The following is a 22,967-nucleotide window of genomic DNA, read 5'->3' on the forward strand; positions in this document are numbered from 1 at the left end:
TGGGAATCCATGCCGAGAAGGCATGTCCCTCCCAGAGGCCACAGGGCTTGGAGTACAGGCTGCCATTTTCAGGCTGGCCCGGTGCTCCACTTACCCACTGAGGTGTGCCCTATATTTACTTTCCTCATTGTGCGCCAACAGACGATGAGATTTTTATCCCATTAACCATTAACCATTTTTATCCCATTAATCATTTATCACGTTAACCATTTTTACAAATGTTTACCATTTCTAAAGGCTTCTTGTCTTTGAGTAAACATCAGCAGACTTGTAAAAGAAGACTCATTTTGGATGACGAACAAATCCTTACAGCTCACTAGAAGGAATTAACGCCTAAATCCTGCAGACCCTGACCCTGAAAGCACCGCCCTTCCTGTCTATCCCGGCCACAGCCCTTCCTCAGCCCCATGGCTGGCCTTCCTACCTTGATTCCATCCCCTCCCACCTAGCCCTCCACGTTATTGCTAACACCCCTCTCGGAACCATGGGTCTGGTGATGTCGCCCCTTAGCCTGTTACGCATGCCCTTGCACAGGCTCGCCTCAGTCCACCTCGCCAGCCTTATGGCTCATCCTCCACATGCTCTCTATGCAGTTGTTGTGGGAAACTGCTTTCCATTCCCAGAACGTATCTTATCTCATCCCATTCAGATGCTTGCTTGGCTCATGCCTTTTCTTACACTTGGGATGATAATCACAACAGGATCTGCCCATCAAAATCCTCCCTACCTTATAAGGGTCAACTGAAAGAGAATCCCAGGACAAGAAGAGATTCTCTGCCCTCTGTTCCCCCTAACTATACTATTAAAGCACCTAATCCATAACTGAAGATGCTTCTCGTGGTCTTCTCTTCAGAGCTTTCATCACTATCAGATATCACAGCACATCTTTACTGGCTCATGTGTTTACTGTTTGCCCCTACAGTGCAGGCTCCAGTAAGGCAGGGCCTTTTGTGTCAAGTCCACTGTTGTAGGCCCAGTGCCTAGAAGAATGCCTGACACACCATAAGCACTCAATGTTGGTTGAGTGAACGAGTCAACAATTTGTTTGCCTACTGTGGTAAAAGACCTACTTTTTTTTCCATTTTAGAATCGCCCTTTCCCTTCCTGGTAGAGTTGTTTTTCCAACAGGCCCTGTCTTCTCTCTGAGTTCTACCAGAGACATGGTCAGATGACTCAGGCTGGTGGAATCATACCTAAAGTGGGCTTGGGGGCTGGTTAGGTTATACATTTAAGATTTCCTCTTGAACATCCCATAAATCATCTATCAGATGTAGTATATGTGATTATATAGACACAAACATACACACACAAAAATGCACATAATGGACAGACTATGGAAAAGAGTACACACGTGAAATGGCATATAGTTTGCAGAGAGGAAGCATAATGGGCAGACAGAAGCACACTGATGATACAAGCACAAAGGTGAATTTGCTTATAATTTAAATATGTGCTTGATGGAATTCCATTATACTCCATTCCTGTTCATAGTGATTGGTCTAGGCACAGGCATGTGACTCAAGTATCAATAGATTTATCCTGAGCCTGTTTTCAGGGATTGATATGGGCTTCAGAAAAGAGGGTCTCTCTCCCAGGACCCTAGACCGGAGCTGCCAAGGAAACATTTTTGCCACACAATCATGCCAATATAGAAAATAATAGGTCTAAGAAATAAAGGGAGAATCATGATGACCTCATTTGAACTCCAGGATCCAGCTGAACTTGAATTCTCACTAAAAGAATCCTGACTGATTTGCAAGTTGACTCAGAAGAGTTACTGACACGTCACCGCTCTTTCCTCTGGTTACCTGGATAATCAGTCTTAAGGTATCTCACATTTTAGCCTCAAATTTTGTAGCCATTTATTGTCCTCCTATTCCTTCTTCACTGGGGGATGATTCTTCCCTGTTTTTAAAATGGAAAAATGTTTAAACTTGGGGTGGTTAAAATAAGAGGTTCTGGGATGGAAAAGAATTTAAGATTCCCCACTCTCATCTGTCTCACTCCTACAGGGCAGCGTTGGGTTTCTCCACCCAGTCCTGTAACACTAATACATCAGGGAAAACCCAAGTTCATCTAAGAAATACTGGCTGCTATGGGATAACAGAATAGACTTACTTCCCACAGAGGAGAGGGTTGTCTGGAAAGCTGAGGAAAAGCAGCGTGGCTCAGAGTTCAGCCGCCTCATCGTGTGAGCCACGCAGCTGTGCTGCTCGGTCACTGGGAGCAGTGAAACCTGCCCCGCAATGATCGAGGAACTCAACCCTAAGAGAATGCGGCCAAGCGTCTCAGACAGCTCAACAGCTCCCAGTTTCGATATTACAAGTATCTAAAACCAACACTTGGAGAAGGTAAAATAAAGTGTCTTCTTTTGAAGTCAGAATTATAATATACTAGCCTAACAGGTAAATATTGACTAAAGGAAAAGAGAAGGATTATTACATCATGATATAAACCATAATTTTAAATTCAGTCTGTGTGTTGTTACTACACATGAACTTTCTGTCCTTAGTCAAAACTGACAAACTGACAAAGAGTTCATTACAGGAGATAAAACATGAAGGGGGCCAATCCAAACATATTTGAGAGGCTTAAATTTCAGAATTCCCAGAAGAGCCTCTAAAACCAGCAAAGAGAAGCTCTCTTATTCTCTCCTTCGGACCTTTTTTATGGAAACCCTAAGTAAATATTTTATTACATATATTTACAGAATGTGAACTTGCAGAACTCCTGAGGTAGAGGCACTGAAGTTTTTATTCTATGAAAGAGAAAATATAAATCCAAAAGGTCATGTAGTAAATGCTGCCAAAACATCCAGGACCAATTTGATGTTTAAAAACGCACTGTCTTCCATATAAAATTAGACGCTGAAAAATTTTTTACATTAAAAAATATTCATCTACTGGGGTTAAGGTGAGTCCTATGAGTTCTGAAGAGCTGGGGAAGCACAGGAAGGAAGAGTCCTCAAGGCCGGCCACGTCTGGCTCACTGTGCACAGGGCCTACAAACTTAAACACATGCAAATGTTCCTCTTTTTTCTTAGTTAATTAATTTTCTTGGCCGCGTTGAGTCTTTGTTGCTGCGAGAGGGCTTTCTCTAGTTGCAGTAAGAGGGGGCTACTCTTCATTGCAGTGCGCAGACTTCTCATTGTGGGGGCTTCTCTTATTGCGGAGCACAGGCTCTAGGCGCAAGGGCTTTAGTTGCAGCATGCGGGCTCACTAGTTGCGGCACGTGGGCCCTACAGCGCGCAAGCTTCAGCAGTTGTGGCGTGTGGGCTCAGTAGTTGTGGCGTATGGGCTTAGCTGCTCCGTGGCATGTGGGATCTTCCCAGACCAGGGATTGATCCCGTGTCCCCTGCACTGGCAGGTGGATTCCTAACCACTGCGCCACCAGGGAAGTCCGCAAATGCTCCTGTGAATGAACTTGAGTGGACACCGGAACTGCTTCATCCAATTAAAGCACTAACAGGACGTAAATAGGGGCTTAAGAACCATCTCTTCTAAGCCAGCCTCCCAATCAGCTCAGCCACATTTCAACTATGTCCCTGCCAGGTGGCCCTTGACATACCCCCGGCGGGGGGTTGGGGAGAGCTCACATCTTGAAGCCACTCGCTCTACTTCTGAAGGGCTCTGGTCGTGAGAAAGTGCTTCCTTATGTGGATCCACGATGCATGGAAACGGACCCACTAGATTACTCTAGCACTGGGCATCCATCAGAGGATCCCTCTGTTTAAGGCGCTCACAGTCTAATGCGGTTGGCAGATACACCAATGTGGTGATAATACGGTATTACCAGTGCTATGACAGAGGAAGGTTGCAAAACCTCATTCTGTGGGAGCGAAGTGAGCTGAAATCTGTTTTTACTTCAGTGAGAACATGTGAAAGTGTTTTGTAATCTGTAACAACTACATGAACGTAATGTTGACAATAATGATGAAAAAAATGATAAGGATGGCAGTAGTGACCATTTACTTAATATCTCTTTTGTGCCAGGGGCTCCACACACATTAATGTACCTTTGACAATAGCCATATAAACCGTGTTTCACAAATGAATCATCTGAGGCTCAGAGAGGTTCCATGTCACTTGTCCAAGGTTACCTGGCTAGTATGCAATAAACCCTGGATTCATAACCAGGTCAGACTCAGAGCCTTTGTTCCTTTTATTACCACCCCCTGCCCCCCAACCACTGTTACGGTAACTCCAGGACAAGATGATACAACCCAATTTTTCATCTCAGTGGGTCACAGCTAGAAATCTCTCCCTATCTCTTATGATTCAATAGAAGCCACATTCTTGGCTATGGATTCAGAAGTCCTGTCTGAGACTTCTCCCAGCCCTGTTCGCAGCCACATCCTGGTTCCCACTGCCAATCTCTTTAGCCACTCGTAACAGGGACTGATTACAGAACAACCACTCAGCCATCAACTCTAGTTCTATTTAATTATAAGTCCTTAAGATCTAACAGTTCCTTTCTACATTTCTAGTTTACAGTCATCTCTACCTGGTGGCAGAGTGACTGTCCTAAGTACCTGAAAGGGTCAAGGCTGTTACAGGTGGGAAAGTATCACGCTTCCCTTACCAGGAGTGAGACCAGGGCCTTCCAGACTTCGGTCACTTGAGTTCACCTTTACCCGCTGCTGAGATTGGACTGTGGTGACAGAGGCTCTTCTTGACCCAGTAGGGGCACCTCTTTTAGTCCAGAATATAGGGGAACAACGTTGCTAAATATACCTCATTTAGCCAAAGCAAAAAATAATTGCTTCTGTCCAGGTCCCTAATGTCCAAACCTTTTTAGGCGTGTCTTGGCCTGACCTTTAGAGGGCATCTGGGGCCTGGTGATTTCTCCCTCCTTTGGCTCCAGGCCCCACTCTGGGTGCCTGCCCCTTCTCAGGCTCCTCTTCCTCTCCTTGTTCCTTACATGCTGGCATACCCGGCTGCCTTCTCTTCCAATCCTACCCTTTCTCCCTGGGCTGTCTCATCCACTCCCAGGAGTTCAGGCATCAACTCTGTGCTTTAGGCTCCTCAGTCGGTGCCATCAGCCCACACCTGAGCTCCAGACTGATGTACACAAGGGTCTACTGGGAACTGCCACTTAGCTGTCCCCTAGGCACCTCAGACTCACGCCTCCAAAAGTCCCCAGCTCCAGCAAAACCATTTCTCTTCCTGTGTTCTCTGTCCCAGGAAATGGGATCATCTCCACTAAACCAAAAAAGGCGCCACAACTGCCCCAAACTGAAAAACCCCAGGTTTGTCTCAGCCTGTGTTGATCGATCACTGAACTCCCTCCCAAACATCTCTGAAATCTGCTCAACTCTCTTCTTCCCACATCACCACTTTAGCCAGGGCCACCACTGCTTCTTTCAAGGATGATCTGACAACCTCTGTGTGGCTCTCCCCGCCATTTCTCAAACCCGTTTTCCACACTGAGGATACTGTTCTCTCCAAAATACAAGTCCCCTTGTCACTCCACTGTTTAAACCCTGCGGGGCCCTCACTGCCCCGGGCACGCAGGCTTCCGAGGCCTTACTGGGCTGGCTTCTGCCACCGTTCCAGCACCCCCGGCTTGTTTCTCCCACCCCTCCCCCTGCACACTGCGCTCTATCACTGCTTCACAAAGAAGTAATAGTGACAAAATTCTTTACCATGTGGGTCTGCCCTGAGCACGTTCAACTTTCCTGGCCCCAAGCCCTTAAGTGCCAGAAACTGTAACAGAACTTCTTAAGCTGCTCAAACCCATCAGGCTCCACACTCTTCTCCCTCAGGGTGTTTTTCCGTTTCTCTTCCGGATGACCCCCACCAGTTCTGCAGACCACTGTGTAAAGCCCACGCCCTCTGGCAGGCTTTCCCTGATGACCTAGACCAGGCTCCCCCCTCCCGACTTCTGACACCCTCCCTGCAGCCCTCCCCCGACCCCAAACCCCCACCGCTCACTGCAAGGGGGCCCTGAGGTAGGTATCTCCCCAACCCCAACCCTGTAAGGGGGAAGCATGAAGGGCGGGGGAAACCCTGAGCGCACAGCTGGTATATGACATTTACTGAATGAATAAGAAAATAAAAACATAGGGTAGACTTGTTGCCGCTCCGGGTTGAAAGGGCTTGTAAACCCTGCCTGGTCTAACCGTGTAGAGTTAGACCCCCATACCTCCCCACACTGGGCCTTCCCAGAGTGTGTCCAACTTATGCTTGCACACCTGACGTGCCTGAGAAACCACTACTCGCTAGTGTAGTCCACTCCACCCTCAGACAGCAATGACAATGTAAAAAAAAATCTCCCCCTGTAAAGCCAAAATACATCTTCCTAGAGTTCCCATTTGGTGGCCCAGTTCTACCCCATGGGGCTGCCCAGAACAAGCCCATCTCCTCAGAGGATAGCAGTCTGGCTTCGAGAAATGAGTGAAGTGGCAGATCTCTTCCAGCAGGGCAGGCAGGCTCTACTTTGGGGATAGCACCAGCTTTGAATGTTTACATAGTTAGCACGTAGCCCCCTGCATCTTCTCTCCTTCGGGCTAAATAGCTACGTGGCTTGGCTGTGAGTCACTATCGTAATCCTCAACATCCTCCTCCCAGACATGCTCCTAATAACCACCTACATTCACTCAACTAGCCACTCAACACATACGTATTAGGCTCCTACTATGTGGCAGGTACTTTTTTTATCTAGGCCCTGGAGACATACAAGTAAACAAGATTGACAAGCTCCCTTCTCTCCTGGAGGTTACATTCTCGTGGGGAGAGAAAGACAATAAGCAAACAAATAAATGATAAGATTACTTACCATAGTAAAAAGGACTTTGAAGAAAATAAAACAGGGTTAGGGGACTTCCCTGGTGGTCCAGTGGTTAAGCATCTGCCTTCCAATGCAGGGGACGCAGGTTCGATCCCTGGTCAGGGAACTAAGATCCCACGTGCCGCGGAGCAACTAAGCCCATGCCCCACAACTGGAGAGCCAGTGTGCCGCAACTACTGAGCCCACGTGCCACAACTAGAGGGAAGCCCACATGCTGCAACGAAGAGCCCGCGTGCCACAACAAAAGATCCTGCATACCGCAACAAAGATCCCATGTGCTGCAACTAAGACCTGATGCAGGCAAATAAATAAATATTAACTAATAATAATAAATAAAAAAAAACACAAAACAAAAAACAGGGTGAGGTGATGAGAATGCCTGGGACCTACCTCGGATTTAGTTTGGAAAGGTCTCTCTGAGGAAATAGACTGAGACCTGTGTGTACAAAAAGGATGTCACATGATGACATGGGGGAGAGCATCCCGGGCAGGAGAATAACCAGAGCAAAGGTTTGAAGGTAGGAGCAAGCTGGGTGCATCTAAGGAATAGAAGATTGGAAAGGAGAGAATTGGAAGCTAAGAGGCTAGTGAGGTAGATGGTGGCCCAATGAGAGATGCCCTGATGGGCCAGGACGAAGCATTTAGATTTTATTTCAAGTACGGTGGGAAACCACTGGGGAGTTTTAAGCAGAGAAATGACATTAGTTGAAGATACCATATTCACTTCCTCATGCTGTCAGCGCCTTCATCCTGCATACCATGGTTCTACTAATGCACCCAAGGTCACACTGGACTGAAAACAGTAAGCCTGAAGAAGACCACAATCTCTCAGGAATGGCACTGACAGGCAAATCAAGTTAAGCAATCCTTCAGTGACGTAATACATTTGGTAAACAAAGGTAGATGATGAAAAGAAGCATAACCTACTAGACACACTGACACATGCAACAGATATTGGGCTTCCTGTCCCACAGACTGGTTTCTATCCAGTCTGCATGACGGGAACGTGCTGCTCTTGCTTTGGTCACCCTCTTGACCATGTGGCCAGTTTTCCCAACAACGCGAGTCTTAAGAGAGTGAGAAAACAGTGTTCTGAGAGCTCAGAAAGGGTAATACAACCAAGAGGACTGAGAGGAAGGGACTTTCTGCTGTCCAGACATCCCCAGCATGGAGGGGCCTCATGTAGGGCAGCACATCCAGCCAGAATGCAGGTCCTGACCTTATTTTGATCCCACTGAATTTTAGAGACAGACTCCATCGTTGAGAAGCAATTGGGCTTGGATCACCTTGTGGTCACACAACAAACTCCATCTTTTAGTTGGGGTAAGCAAATTCCCTTTGACTTTGGTGGAAACACTGACTGGGCTGCCAGGTAAGAGGGACAACTCAAACTCTGACGTCTTCCAGTTCTGTGTGGTATTTGGTTATGTAATCAAATGCAAAAGTTGACCACTGGTACAGCAGCCATGGCAGAAGTCCATGGCCATGATGTGGTGATGGTTTGAGAATATTTCAAAAGCTTAAAAGGAGTCAATGTAAAAAATTCTGGGACAAGTAAATCTGAATGCATTGTAAGGTCCCCAGGCATGAGAAAGGGGTTGTACAAGATGATTTCTTAGGTTCTCCTGAAGGCCAGGGTTTGAAGAGTCTGTGGACTATTTTTTTTGTACTTTCTTTTTGCCACCCAGCAAAGGGTTAATGAGGAGCATTAGTTACAAACTCCTTAACTGGTGAGCTCACCTTCTGGAACCAAGCAGCTTAGAGAACCTTTTTCCTTCATTATTACAAAGGGCTCTATCAATCTGCAAGTACTCAACTAAACTGCCCACACAGCAATTTTTGTCATGTTCAATCTAATTCTCAGGAATCTAAGTTTAAATTTATATGAACAGCATGGAAGAGGAACACCCAGGTAGTAAATTCCACTTTTCCCCTTCCAAATGATTTGAGCGATGGCCTCCTTCATTAACAGGAAAGGAATGAGGAGCTGAACATGTGAGGCTGGCACACCCAACGTCTGGGAACTTCCAGGAGCGGGGAAAGCCCAGGTCAGCCGGTCAGACCTGCGACAGGGAGCCGAGTACCGGCTCATGAGAAGTTCTGAGGGCAGGAGGGAAGGCATTTGATCCTTCCTCATTGCCAAAAGAGAGTGAAGTCAGACGGGCCGAGGAGGACCTTTGGAGGCAGTTACAAAGTTAGCAGGTCCACATAAGGGCTGGGAGTGGGGCGTGGGGTACGTGGGATGTGATTGGGGTGGACTGGCCATGGCTTCAGGGTTGACGGGGCTGCGAGAGGGAAACAAGGGGTTTCATTATACTATTCTGTCTGCTTTTGTGCATGTTCAACATTCTCTATCCAAAAATTCAAAAAAAAAAAAAAAGGTTTGCAGAGGTTGAAGTCAAGGAAAGAAAAAGGTTTAAAAAGTAAAAATCCAGTTAAGTAAAACTAGCTACAGGTTCTAAAAGAAAGACAAGCCAACAGAGGCAGGAGAGGGTTACCACTTACAAAGAACAGAATTAAAATGTCCCCAGTGATGATCCCTGGAGGCTGAGGATATGGGGACTGCTCCTTTCTACATCATACACATTGGTAATGTTTCCAGATTTCAAAGGCTGGAAGAGGAATAAAGATAAAAAGTATAAAATAAAAAACGTAAACTGGCTTAAAAATGTCTGGAAAGAAATATATCAAGATGGTAACAATGGTTTTCTCTGAGTGGTAGGATTATAACTTTCTCTTTCTGCTTATATATAAATTCTAATTTTTATATCATAAATGGGTTACTTGTTTCACAGTTTTGGGTTTTTTTAAAATAAAGAAACACCAACAAAGTGCTGTGTTCCCCCTCAGCACCCACCCTATCCCGGATTCCCCACCACGCAGCAAGAGAAAAGCACCACTGGCCACCCCAGGCAGCAGGCAGCAAGAGCAGGGAGCAGCTCATCGGCCACCTGTCCCGGAGGATAACAGCAGCTCAGCACTTTGCAGGCGGGTTCTACGAAGGTGAGCCCAGTAAACGAAGGAGCAGGAACTGGGCATACCCCACCTCTGCTGAATAGGAAACAACTATTTCCATGCCAGAAATGTGACTCCAGTTTGTAGCAGCCTGAGGCTTTTGCCACCACTTTAGAGGTTCAGTGCGTATGGTCACCATGAGGAACCTATTTCTCTTGCCTGCAGGAGCGCAGGGAGGCTTGTAGGATTCCAGCAGACTGGCTTCCCAAAGATGTAAGTTTGAAAACCAAATCTCAGCATGTTTTCACACTCAACTGTGGATTTCTCTATTTTTAAAAAGCCTCTCTATTAACAAAACAATTACTAGACTCTTAAAAGCCAAATTTTAAAGAGATGTACAGTTTTCAAATATAAACAGCTATGCGTATTTAAATGCCTATTCACAAAATGTTAAGCTATCAACAACTGCTTAATCCAATCCCAACCTCCCTTTCAGCTAAAATTAAAGCAACTTTCATAGTCACCTTGAATTCTGAGATGTAAAAGCTTCTAAAAGCTTTATATCCTGGTGACAAAACCCCTTAGTGGCTTTTCTCTCATTCTGGGCAAGTCTGTTTGGGTTCGTTATTTTTTCACCATACCTAATCAGCTCTTTTGGGATCTAATTACTCAGTTTCATTAATTAATCTCTTTGCATTAAGGAGAAACTGTTTTCTAATTCCCTAAAGCTTCAGAAAAGTTAAGCAAAAATTATATCCATAACTTATGCACATTCATGATATGAATCCACCATACTGGTTCTCCCATAACAATAGCGTATCAACTGCCTGCTTGTTAGAGCACTTCATTTGTATTAATTCACTCTATGCTCCCAATGCCATGACACAGATTTCTTTCTACAGATGAGGAAACTGAGGCCCAGGCAGGTCAGACTCCCAAAACTAAGCTCTTAACCCTTACTTTATGGGATTTGCCCCTTAGTGTCAGGTACTTGACTAACTTATAATTGCTTCTTTCTCAACTCCTGAAGGCTATGAGCACTCTCAATGTAACATTTAAAAAGGATTATACGGTGACTTTGCAGAACACACATTTTAAGACCATGTATGGGAACAATACATATTCACTGAAATAAAAACCCTGTCACGCACTCCTGTAAGAAATGGTCACTTTCTATTTTTAAATTATCCATGTATCAATTGTGGTTATGACTCGGTTTTCATATAAAATATGCTGAACTGCTAAATTTTCTAGGTAGCTAAATGCCAATCCTTTAATCATCAATTGTTCATAGTTTTAGTACTTCTGGATGGAAATCCTCTGTAAATGTATTACGTACTTCCTTTTCTTAATAGCAGTATATAATTCAATATTAATAACTTAGTGGCACTAAAATGAACATTTCTTTTGCATTTTGCAATAGATGCTGGTGTGGTACAGTAGGGCAAAGATGTCCCATCCTCAGGACACACTCTCAAATTTACTTGTCACCTCTATCACTAAAATGGAGTAAAGACTCTTCAGATGCAAAATCTCCTGGCCAATTATAACAACAGTTATCACTGATTAGACCTGGCAAATGGAAGATATTCAACTATTTCTTGATTAAATGAATCACCTTCATGTAAGTTTTATGGAGTAGATACTATTAATATTCATATTTTACAGATGAAAACATTCAGGCTCAGAGAGGTTAGACGATTTGCCCGATGTCACACAGTAAATATCAGAGCTAGGATTAGAGCATTGTTGGACTCCAGTATCAGTGTTCTTAACTATCATGCCATAGGGCCACACGGTACAGCCTTTTCCTATGGGGTTTTAATCATTCCACAGTTATCAGTAACCCTTGGCTTTTGGTTTCATAGCAGCTTGAGATTTCGTTCATATACAATTCACTCAAAGTGTACAATCCAATGGTTTTTAGTGTATTCAGAGTTGCACAACCAACACCATAATCAATTTTAGAACATTTCATCACCCTAAGAGAAACTCCATATCTGTTTTTAGTCACTCCCTATTTCTCCCCAACCTTCCTAACCACAGGTTGCCTGCAACCACTAATCTATTTTCTGTCTGTGTAGATGTGTCTATTCTGGACATCTCATTTAAATGGAATCTTATGATACATGTACAGTCTTTTGTGATTGTCTTTCACCTAGCATAATGTTTTCCAGGTTCCTTCCTGTTGTAGCCTGCATCAGTACTTCATTTCTTTCCATGGCTGAATATATTTCAGACATTTGGGTTGTTTCCACTTTTGGGGCACTCCTTTGCTCTTTAAAATAAACTTTTTAATTGAGGCATAAAATACACAAAGTATACAAAGCTTAAGCATATAGTTGAGTGAATTTTTATAAAGTGAACACCTCCCTCCCCCACCAGTTCAAGAAATAGAACATAATCAGAATTCCAGAAGCTTCTCTTGTGCCTCCTCAGTCTCTATACTCACCAAAGATAACTGCTTTTTCTGACCTCTGTAATCTATAACCATAGGTCAGTTCTGCCTTTCTTTGCACTTTACATAAATGGATTAGCACAGTATGTATTTTGTGTGTGTGTATCTGGCTTCTTTTGCTCAGTGTGTTTTTGAGATTCATCCATGTTGCGTCTGAATTTACTCTGTACCATTGCTGTGGAGTATTCCATTGTAAGAGTATAGCACAATTTATCCTTTTTATTGTTGATAGAGACTTGGGTTGTTTTTAGTTTTCGCTATTATGAATAATGCTGCTATGAGCATTCTTCTACATATGTATTCCTTTCTGTTGGGTATTTATCTAAGAATGAAACTGCTGGGTCATGGAGTATGAATCTATTCAGCTCTATTACATACTGTACAACAGTTTTTCAAAGTAGATGTACCTGACTTTTCCCCTACTCAGTGTATGAGAGTTCTAATTGATCCATGTCCTCACTACATTTGGTATTGTCAATTAAAAAATTTTTTAGCTATTCTTATAGGAACATAGCAATATCTTACTGTGGTTTTAATTTCCATTTTCCCTGTGGACTAATGATATTAAGCGTTTTTCATATGTTTTTGGCAGTTGGCTATCTTCTTTAGTAAAGTGCTTGTTCAGCTGTACATATTCTCAATAATTGAGTCTTTTGCAGATATATATATATATATATATACCACATACATATATATAACAAATATCTTCTTCTCTGTGACTTGCCTTTTCACTATCTTAATGGTGTCTTTCGATGAACAGTTCTTAAATTTAATGAAATATAATTTATCACTCTTTTCCTTTAAGGTTAATGCTTTTTGTGTCCTACTTAAGAAATCTTTGCTAAGGTCATGAGTTTATTTTTCTATGTTATGTTCTAGAGAAGTGTTAACACTTCTAGAAGTATTAATGTTTTACCTTTCACACTATGAGCCATATGAAATTGATTTCTATGTATGGCGTGAAGTAGGAGTCAAAGTTCATTTTTATTTTCCATATGGATACTCAATTGATCCAGCACCAGTGATAAACCCATCCTTTCCTTACTACACTGAAGGGACACCTTTGTTGAAAACCAGGTGATCATATACGTGTGGGTCTGTTTCTGGATTCTCTATTCTGTTCCCACTTTGACTTTTGAACAGCAATTAAATATTTATTATTTCAGCATAAGCTTACTAAAATTCCATATCAATTTTAATCATTCCATTTTTATATTAATAATAATTTCAGTGAGCACTTACTTTTTGTCTGGCACAGTCCTAAGTACCAGGGATTATCTCATTTAATCTTCCAGGCAATTTAAAATTAGCCGTTATTATCCCTGTTTTACAGGGTGGGAAATGTGAGGCCTAGAGAGGTTAATTCTTACCTCCAGAATATGGGCTGTGCTCTTCTTATTTTGTTGTCACACTATCTACTTTTGTGGAAAAGCATCAGTAGCATATGCAACTTTAGGCATTTATTGCTAATACCTTTAAAGCTAGGTTGTGTTTTTGCAACAATAGGCACAAATGGAGCTTTGCTCCTTTAGCTTTTCGTATACTCAGTATTTTGGAACTGCCAGACACCTGAGAAATTGTCTAGTCCAAACACATATATAGCTGGAGAAAGATATTTTCAGAGAAATCACAGACGTGCCCAAACTTACATGATGATGAGACAAGAACCCAGTTCTGCTCCTATTCCAGTGCTCTTTCTGGGACCACAACTGCCTCGCATCACGCAATGAGTGTGTTGGATCACTGAGGCTTCTTAGCTGGCTTCCAGGTTTACCTTGGTGCCAGATACTTGAGGATGCCTGAGTGGTGGGTGCCAGATTATCTTGGCTTTAATGAGCAAGGAAACTGGAACCAATCAGCAGAGCTGGAAGCAGATGAACAGGCCATAGTCCAAATTTGGTTTAACAAGGTGCACTGAGACATCCATGAAAAAGAGAGAATTTCCAAAGCCCAGACCCCACAGGAATCAGGCTAGCAAGATTTGAATGGAACATAGGAATAAGACTTAGAGGGGTGGAGCTGTGTCTCCACTTAATCTTTCCACTTCGATTCTGTGTCCTCAAAACAGGAACTCATTGGCAAGCATCCCAGAAGCCCACTTCGATGCCAGAGGCTTCGCATGACTATTCAGTTACTTGGATTTCTTGAGTCAAGGTACGATTCAGTAAAAAATGACCATACAACAAGGACAGCTAAAACTGTTCACTCACCAATGCCCCAGATGAATGGAGAAGACATGCACCTCCTTATGAGCTGATGGTTCTACAGAATTCTCCATTTCTCTTCCCAGGTTCATTATCAAGGGCCAGGCTATGAAAATAGGATTTGTCTGAGATCAAGTACTTGGGTTGCCTGATATTTGCCTGAGGTCAGAATGCCCTCTGACATAAGCGACTTCAAGAGGAAAAATCAGTGTTTCAAAACCAGGATTAGAAATGATTTTACAGAGAAGAGGAGTGTAGGAGGAATAGTATTCGAAGCACTGGGCATCATAAAGATGTCAGAGACAAAACCCAGAAATGTATCCAAGTAGAAAACGGCCCTGAAGTGGAATTTTTCTTTTTCAAAATCTATGTTAGAGTTATCAGGGGTTCTCTTCTAGAATACAAGGAACAGATTTTAAAAACAATTTAATTTTTGATTAAATTAAATGTTGCACATAGTTTTTTTTTGTTTTGCTTTTTTGTTTTTTGTTTGTTTGCTTGTTTTGGCCATGCTACATGGCTTGCAGGATCTTACTTCCCCAACCAGGGATCGAACCCAGAGCCCTGGCAGCGAGAGAACCGAGTCCTAACCACTGGACTACCAGGGAATTCCCATAAATCTTATTTATTTATTTATTTATTTTTTGCGGTACACGGGCCTCTCACTGTTGTGGCCTCTCTTGCTGCGGAGCACAGGCTCCGAATGCGCAGGCTCAGCGGCCATGGCTCACGGGTCTAGCCGCTCCGCGGCATGTGGGATCTTCCCGGACTGGGGCACGAACCCGTGTCCCCTGCATCGGCAGGCGGACTCTCAACCACTGCGCCACCAGGGAAGCCCCATAAATCTTATTTTTAACCTACATGTGGCATATGTTTCTAACAACTAATAGATTAAATTTTCCTAATTATTGAATAAGTGTGAGTTGCCTCTTACACTACAGTATTCGATATTTAGGAAGGCCATCCCTTTGAAACACGGTACCTCAGGGGTCAGTTTTTTGAACTGAACGAAACAGGGAAAAGCATAACCAATGGGCTAAGAGAATATGAGGAGCTGAATCTGGGGGTTTAAATTAAGGTACTGAGTCTGAGATGAAGTCAAATTCCAAAAGGCTAGAGAAGGCCTGACACGAGAGAACAACTGCAAGACCAGTAGCTAGAAAGCTGAGAAAGACAACTCAAGGTGAGAAGAATGGTTGAAAGGAGTGGTCCAGTACAAAAAGGGTAGGCAAGTGCCAGGCTGCCTCCTGAGGGTCTCGGGAGAACAGGAGAACATACAGGATTTACATCTCTATACATGTATCTGTCCCCTTGGCCCTCCTGCAAGGCAGGACAGAAATGGAATTCCAGCAGGTCCATATAGCAAAGGGCCGTGATGCTCTCCCATGGTGCTTAAAGTAAGACTCTGGATTGTAAAGCCTATTTCCCCACCCAAGGACCTAAGTGACCAGAGCCTAGGATTCAGTCTTTCTATCCCTGGTCAATAGGGAGTTTGTGCGGGCATGGGGTATAAGGTGGGGTCCCACCTGCGGTAAGGATTGCAAAGCGTCCTTCGCAATAAAATACCCTGTGCAAGGTTAGAAGTGCAGCAGAACACAAAGTGATGTAATGCTTTAAGTCACCTCAGGGGCCAGTGCTACGTATGTGGCAGGAGAGGAGCAGACTAGGTCTCCTACTAGATGTATAACCAAATGATCTTTGCCTTCTGTTAGTGTGCAGCAATGATACGGCCACTGTAGTGCACTGGCAAGACAACTCTCGTGTAGGGTGAGACATGGGCATATGCTTCTCTAAAGGGAATGAACCTTCCTAATGTTACTCTTTCTGGGAAGGGGAAAGTCCTCAGATGGGAAGTGCAAAATGAAAGAAGTAGGCCAAGGTGTCTTTCCAGAAGCTCTTAGGTCTGGACTTCTGAAGGGCAGATGTTGAGGTGTGGGCGCCCGGGTGATGCTCAGTGTGGGGACAGGTCAGAACCTAGGTGGGCCTGGATCTGGGAGCAGTGGAAAGCAGGACACTTCTTGATGCTTTGTTACGCTCCGATGCTCTTCCTTTTGCTACCCTCTAAGGTTTAAGTAAAGTCCTGTTCAAAAGTCTGGTCTCAGTTGTGCTTGAGGTACTAAGCAAAGGATTATGGGCACCATACTTGGACCAAAGTGATGACAAGTCCTCTCAGCACCCAGGTCAGTGGGCAGAGGGAGTCGCGGTTAGTAAGGAGGAAGGGGATGTCCAAATGGAGACTATCCATGTGGTCCAGCTGTCCTCCCCACCTGGGAATCATTCCTCTACTGCTAATCTCTGGTAATCTGAGTTTCTTTTATTAGACAAGGTAGTTTCCTTTTTGATGGTACCTTTGTAATAAAGGCTTTCAACCATTCTTGGCTCTCTGGTGAATAGCCTGTAGGTCAACATGGATCATATTTCAGAGTTAGGTACTCCTGGGTAGTGTGAGGAAAGCAGCAGGGGTAGAAACCCAAAGTCCTGTGTAAGGGGGTATTTCGTGTGGAAGGCAATGACAGAGGTAAACTCAGCCATGAGGAAATAGGTAACTCACTCAACCTTCAAGCATTAAGGAAACATGACATCAAGTATATTCTGATTTAGGCCATTCATCTGGCCACTAATCTGGGAGAGGGGAACAGAAGGTATTTAAGATTTCTAAACATCCTGAATTTTTCTTAAGTTAAAAATGTTTGTGCACTTATTCTCATTTAACTGTATTGTGACCCAAGAACATGATCTGTATGATACCAATGACTTTTTGAAATATGCTTAATGCTTTAATACGAAGTCAACTTTTATATATGTTTTCTCTTGAGAAACACTTGAGAACACTGTGTAATCTTCATTTCTGGGTATTATACTTAGTTATTGGCTATTAGAGCTAGCTTGCTAACCGTGCTGTTCAAATTTTCTGTAGTTTTACTGAATTTCTGGTCTGTTTGAACTATCATTTCCTGGGAAAGGCATATTAAATTAACCCACTATGATGATGAGTTTATCAATCTCATATTTCTGTCAACTGTTGTTTTAATATATATTTTGAAGCTATATCACTTGGTAATATGTTTAGACACTATCTTTTCTGATGAATTGATCCTTCAAATTATCATTTAGAGACTCTCTTTACATTTAGTAATGTTTTCTATCTTAAAAGCTATTGGTCAGACATTATAAAAAATATACTAGCTTTCTTTAGCTTAGTACATTACTGGTATAGCTTTTCCCACCTTTTTACATTTAATCTTTGCGTCTTCATGTTTTAAGTGTGTGGTTATAAACAGCATATAGCTAGACTTCTCCAGTCTAACAGTCTTTGTTTTTTAACTGCAGAGTTAAATTTGATGTGCTTATTAATTTTTTTTGGTACTTTAATATGTCCTGTGCTCTCTACCACTTTGGAACTTATTTACTCTATTTCTATTATTATTTAAAAGATATTTGAAACACTTATGGAACATGAACACTATAACATATATGATACAAAATAACACAGAAAATGAATATTAAAAAGTGTACCTTTATATGTTCCCAATTCTGTTACAAAGTTGACAATAACATGCCAAATTTTTTTCAAACATTGATGATTTTTCGAAAAAGACCTTAATTTGACAATTAATAGCACTCTAATACTATAAAAATGAAAACGAGATCTAAGAGCAATGTTTGATATTTTGTTTCTTTTTTTTAAGATTTACATTTTGGCAGGACCAAAAGTGGAAACAGGAACTTTTGTTATTCAAGTAAATGAATTATGTGTTTTACTATGACATGCATGAAAGGCATTACAGAGTTTGGTTATTTGTCTTGTGTGTTTCTTTGGGGAGTAGCGGGAGCTTCTACTGCTACAATTATAATAGATAATGCCCATATTTTGATTCAGTACTTGTACCCACAATTATGTTCTTGTAGCAAGTCACCTTCTCCCCCTTATCTCTGAACATTTTGTGAAGCTAATCTTTATAGGCTCAATTTTTTAAACTTTCTCCCTTTTTATTATAAGCACTTAAAGCTAGAAAATTTCCTCTAAGTATTGCTTTAGCTGCATCCTTGCATGTTTCATAACTTTTCTGTATGTTTACTTTTACTAGAACTTTTATCTTTGGCAAATCTTTAAGGTTTTGGTTAAGAGTTAATTCTTCCGGAAAGGATATGCTTATGATTCTGACTGGTTTCTAGAAACATTGTCCTTTTGGTGCCACTTTAAACTAGATACTTGGCTTGGAATTTTATGGGCCATGCAGGTAGTATTAATTCAGGTCCTGAGCAAACTTTCTGGGTCACTAGACATTAGAAGATAGCATTAGCTGCTTTGGCACATACCTCTTTCTTTGGTTATCTGCTCTTGTTTCATTCCTGGCTTCTAAGGGCTGGCAAGACCTTTCTTGTCAGCTCAGCCATACATTTCTAAAAGATGCATCATTTTAAAGAGTTTTATTGAAGAAGAGCTCTTCACGCTATCCATTCTATGATATTACTGGAAAATGTAAGCCCTATGCAAAATATAGTGTATATACACATTTGTGTATTTTTTTCTGAGGAGAGACTGTGACTCTAAAGAGATTAAAACCACTACCATATGTTCTGTTTCAGCCTTATACAAACTAAAATAGCAAGTTCTACCTGATGTTTTGCAGATCTCCAGGCAAGAGGAAATTCCACAGATAACCACTGAAAGTTGATTTCCAGTCTTAAACTATAATTCAGAAAGATATATGCATCCCAGTGTTCACTGCAGCACTATTTACAACAGCCAAGACACGGAAGCAACCTAAATATCCACAAACAGATGAACAGATAAAGAAGATGTGGTACATATATACAATGGAATATTATTCAGCCTTGAAAAAGAATGAAATAATGCCATTTGCAGCAACATGGATGGACCTAGAGAGAGATTATCATACTAAGTGAAGTAAGCCAGACAGAGAAAGACAAATATCATATGTTATCACTTATATGTGGAACCTAAAAAAAAAAAAAAGATACAAATGCACTTATTTACAAAACAGAAATAGACCCACAGACAAAGAAAACAAACTTATGGTTACCAAAGGGGAAAGGAGGGGGAGGGATAAATTAGGAAGCTGGGAGTAACACACACATACTACTATATATAAAACAGATAACCAACAGGAACCTATACTCAATATTTTGTAATAACCTATAAGGGAAAATAATCTGAAAAAGAATATACATACATACACACACACACACACACATGCACGCACGCACACACACACTCATGTATAACTGAATCACTGTGCTGCACACCTAAAACTAATATGACATTATAAATCAACTATACTTCAATAAAATAAAATTAAATGAAATTTTTTTAAAAGTTGATTTCCATTCTCAAAATGTCACCTGATTTCTACATTCTGGAATTACCTTGGCATTACCTCCCTATACCAACCTAACCTCCAAACACTTCCAACAGAGGGTAATAAAAAACAAACTTTTTCAATTTCCAATGCCTCAACATGCTATTAATTAAGATCTATCTGCTAACAAAGGAATACTTGGATTTTTGTAATACCAACTTTCTATTTCTCCAAACTAACAGATGACCGTATTGCCATCGAAGATGTACTTGGCTGTTAAAAAGCCTTTTCTTAACTAGCAAGACTGTTTGCCAAAATAATTAAGGGAAGAAAAGTTCTGGCTTTTGCATCATAAATTGTTTTTTTGTTGTTGTTGTTATTGTCCTTCACTATCATGTTAAGGTTCATTCAATAAGTAAATTTTATCAGAAAATTAGCACTCACTGAATTTGGAAATGGCAATGATACAGACAGTAGGGAGACGGATAAAAATGACAAATAAAACCAATAAACAACTTGCCGTGGAAGCCTGTAGGTATGCAGTGAGAAGAGTACTGCAGGCTATAGAAGAGACTCATGAAAGAAAATAATGGGGAAGAAGTGAGCCTCAGATATGCCAACTCACAGAGCTGCAGGACCAGATGTCATGATCATAATATTTAATTCAGTTATCTTACAGTATCACTGAGACATGAGAAGATGGACTGAAAACCATGACTGTGATGAGGGAAAGGTACACCTAATTCTAAAGAAACAGACATTGTAGGAGGGCATGTGGTGTAAGCTTATAGGTCAGCATAAAAGCCCATAAACAACCCAAAAATTTAAGGGTCGAAGCACGGTGGAAATAAAAAGGGCAAGGTAAGAAACAGAAAAAGGAGTGAAACGCTAAAAGTTTGTAACAAGATGCCTGGTCAGACCGATTAGATCAAGCGATTTTCAAATGCAGGGTACCATGCATGACACTCAGGATATAGAGATGTCCAAGAACTGCCCTGCTTTTAGGAAACAAGCAAAAAGGTGAATTAAATCCACAAGCAATGATATTTACTGTTGCATTAGACACATGAAGAAAATATGCTGATAGGATAGGAACAGTTCATTCTGCCAGGAGAAAAGGAAAGCTCCGCAGAGGTTTCATCTTGCTGTTGAACGAAATTCTGACACAGAAGTGGGAAGGGAGGCCAGGCATTCTAACTGGAGGGCAAAGGGCAGGCAGAGGCTGGGAGGCAGGGTAGAGTGAAGTGGATATACAAAGCCTCGAGTGGCCAGACACCATTAGGGGTGCACGCAGCGTGTGTGTTTGTGTGTGCGCACGCACGTGCGTGCGTGTGTCTGTGTGTTGGCGGAAGTGGCATTGGGAGGTGGGGAAGGTGGAAGAGGGGGCTGGGGAACTAATCTTAAAGGACTTTGATAACAAAGCTCTGCTAAAAAATGTGGACCATTCTGGTGGTACGAGAAGATTTTCAAGCAGAAAAGTGACATGATCTGGTCTTTGTGTGTACATAAAAGAAAACTGTGCTTCCCTGGTGGCGCAGTGGTTGAGAGCCCGCCTGCCGATGCAGGGTACACAGGTTCGTGCCCCGGTACGGGAAGATCCCACGTGCCGCGGCGCGGCTGGGCCCGTGAGCCATGGCCGCTGAGCCTGCACGTCCGGAGCCTGTGCTCCACAACGGGAGAGGCCACAACGGTGAGAGGCCCACGTACTGAAAAAAAAAAAAAAAAAAAAAAAAAGCAAGTAGAGCCCCCTAAGTCCAAAGAAGAGAAGATGAAAAGCCAAACACTGCACACATGTTTGCTGAATTGAAGTCAGGGACAACCTGTGTCACTGAACTTTCTGAAGCCACATAGCAGAGGGAGTAAGAAATAAACGGGAGGCAGGAAAGTAGTCACAGCAAGTAGACTGCTCTTCAAGGTGTCCTGATGGACAAAGGAAGGTGTGAACAGCTCCTGAGGCTGTAGGGGGCTGAGGAAGGTCTTACAGGATGGAGACTTAAGTTTGTGAGAGGAGGAAGCCAAACCAAAGGGAAACATAAAGGGGCTGGGGTGAATGCCCGGTGGGGTAAGATCTTCCCAGGGGTGAGAACACAGCCCAGGAAGAGGGTTTGGCCTGGCTGCTGCGACTTGCTGGAACCTTGTACTCATAAGCTCCAGGACACCCACCCATGCTCTCTTCCTTCCCAGTAGCAGATCCAGAGCCTTCATCTCTGCTCTTTGCTCATTAAAATTACTACCGTCCGTCCTATTGCTCAGGTTCTCCAGCCTAAGCCAGGGGAGCACAGTCTTTCCAGCTCCTACTTCCTCACTGCCTCCAAAGATGATCACTCGTGACAAGAACTCTCAGCAGGTGACATGTATAACCATACGGGGAAGTCCAGAGTTTAGGAAATCTATGAAATTCTTACAGACTTTCTCCTAGTCTCTTGTTCCTATTTCCTAAGTGAGAAGGGCTCCCAGGAACAGAGCTGCCTAGTCCATCCTCCTCAGGGAAGGGAAAGGGAAAGCCAGACAAGAGGCAAACCAGCAGGAAGTCTGGCGCCCCCTACAGCACAGCAGGTCGTGTGCATTCCTGAGGGCCCTCAGGCCGGATGATGACCTGAGCACTTTCTCATACCTGGACAGTAGGACAGATCCCTCTTTCTTTGAGTCAGATGGCTGCCCTCTGTGGGGGTGGGAAAGACGAGCAGGTGGCTGAGCACAGGGGTGCGCTCCCTGGGTGGGATTTTCGTGGTTCAGAGGTGAAGGCAGCAAGGAGGAGAGACGGGTAAGAGGGATACAACTCTCGGTATCCAGCCCAGGCAATCCATCAAGACTTCTGCTAAGTTATCGTTAAGGTGTAAATTCCAATTTCCAAAAAGCCTCAAGGATGAATGGATTTGTTTATTTATTCTTAATTCATTCGTCCATTCACTCATTTTCCCCCAGTGGTTTTCAGTGTACTCACAGAGCTGTCTAACTGGTTAGTAATTTCAGAACATTTTCATCACCCCCCCCAAAGAAACCCCAAACCGATTAGCAGCCAGTCCCCACTCCCCCTTTCTCCAATCCTTCATTTCTAAGGTCTGGCTAGGAGAACCCTGCCATGTTCAATGGCCGAGCACTCATTATAGAACAAAACATTAGAGAAACAAGACGCCAGAGAAGCAGGGAACATCAATTTCCTGTAGGATCTGTTGGGAGCCTGAATCAACTACAAGCTGAATAAAGGTCCTGACTTGTCTGACTGATAATTTCCTC

The 22,967-nt window shown here is 42.8% G+C and overlaps 1 protein-coding gene across 4 annotated transcripts in view; it reads right to left on the reverse strand.

Moving 5' to 3' along the window:
- DIS3L2 (DIS3 like 3'-5' exoribonuclease 2) overlaps nt 1-22,967 on the reverse strand; it is a 375,371-nt gene that overhangs the window by 116,155 nt on the left and 236,249 nt on the right. The gene's annotated exons all lie outside the window — the stretch shown is intronic.

This window comes from Mesoplodon mirus, assembly GCF_964341445.2.
Source record: "Mesoplodon mirus genome assembly, chromosome: 8".
Lineage (NCBI taxonomy): Eukaryota > Metazoa > Chordata > Mammalia > Artiodactyla > Ziphiidae > Mesoplodon > Mesoplodon mirus.